We start from the raw sequence: 1,503 nt of genomic DNA on the forward strand, positions 1-1,503 counted from the left end.
AACCAGTGGTCCCCAACCTTTTTGGCACCGGAGACTGGTGCTCTTGTGATAATCTAAAGCCTGATGATCTGAGGTGGGGCTGAGGCAGGATGCTAGCACTGGGGAGCAGCTGCAAACGCAGATAAAGTTTCTTTGCTGGCCAGCGGCTCACCTCCTGCTGTGGCGCCCGGTTCCTAACAGGTCACAGAGCGCCCAGGGGTTGTAGACCCCTGATGTAAACACTGTATTTTCCAAATAACATAAGAATTTTAGTTCACCACAGTTTCGCTAAGATTTGGTGTTGCCGGCTTTTTTATTTTTTATTTTATTTTTTTAAATTTAGACATTCTGGTGGGTATGAAGTGGCATTTTAATTTCAGTGTGTATTTCTCTGACGACTTTTGATGTTGAGCACTTTTCCTATGCTTATTGGCCATTTGACTATATGAAGTGTTTAAAAAAAATCTTTGGCCCATGTTTTTGGCGGGAGGGCTGTTTATCTTTTTATTCTGGGCAGTGGTTAAGAGCACCCACTCTGGCTATAGTGAGATCAGCAGTCCCCTCTGGCCCCTCCACTTATCTGTGTGGCCTTGGGAGAGTCACTTTAACTCTCCGGGGTTTGATTTTCTCCTCGGTAAAAAGGGGATAAATAATTGAACACAGTTAATAGGGTTGGTGTGAGGAGAAATGAGACAATGTATTGAACGCACAAGGCACTGTGCCTGGAACATTTCAGGAGATCAATACATGGTCGCTATTAATACTGTTGCTATTTGTGGTCAATGTGGCAAAGCCGGAGCTGAGAACCTCGCAAAGACGGTTGAAAATACCTTCATGACTCCTTGGCGCTGGTGCAACAATAATGAAAAAAAATGTTGTTGGATGAGGTCCCTGAGTGGATGTGACCTCAGGGTGATCTGCGCGCAGGATCCGGGAAATCGGAGCCCCGCCCCGCCCCGCCCCGTGTGGGATGTAAGCCCCGCCCCCGTGGGAGGTAAGCCCCGCCCACCACCCTCACCGCTGGAGCCATCTTCAAGGACGCGGCCGTGAGAGGGCACTGTGGTGTTGACACCTAGACAGCGGTGTTCATGACTGAACCCAGCCTTAAGACCTCTGTGGAAACTTCTAGGACTCTGGTGGGCGAGCCGGGAGACAAGCCTGGTAAGTCAGTTCACCGCCCGTTAAATCTGCCGCCTGCCAGCCGGGAGCGGCGGGCTTCAGTCTCTCCTGGCCCCCCGTGTACTGGGGCGGGTTTGTGAACCGACAAATGTCCAGACTTTAGAGGTTTCAGGTATTTTCACAGGCCGGATTCCATTTCAGTCTCACTTCCGTTCTTTCAGGTGGGTGCTGTCTTCCCCATTTTATAGATTAGGAAGCCGAGGCTCAGAGAGGTGAGGTGAAGTGATTTGCTCAAGGTCACCCAGAGCCTCAGCGGTACAGCCAAAGTCTGTACTCGTGTATTGGGTACATTATCCATGTGGCTCTGAGCCAGGCCTCACTTGTCCCAACTGCAATGTGAAGGTG

This window comes from Pteropus alecto, unplaced genomic scaffold (assembly GCF_000325575.1).
Source record: "Pteropus alecto unplaced genomic scaffold, ASM32557v1 scaffold44, whole genome shotgun sequence".
Lineage (NCBI taxonomy): Eukaryota > Metazoa > Chordata > Mammalia > Chiroptera > Pteropodidae > Pteropus > Pteropus alecto.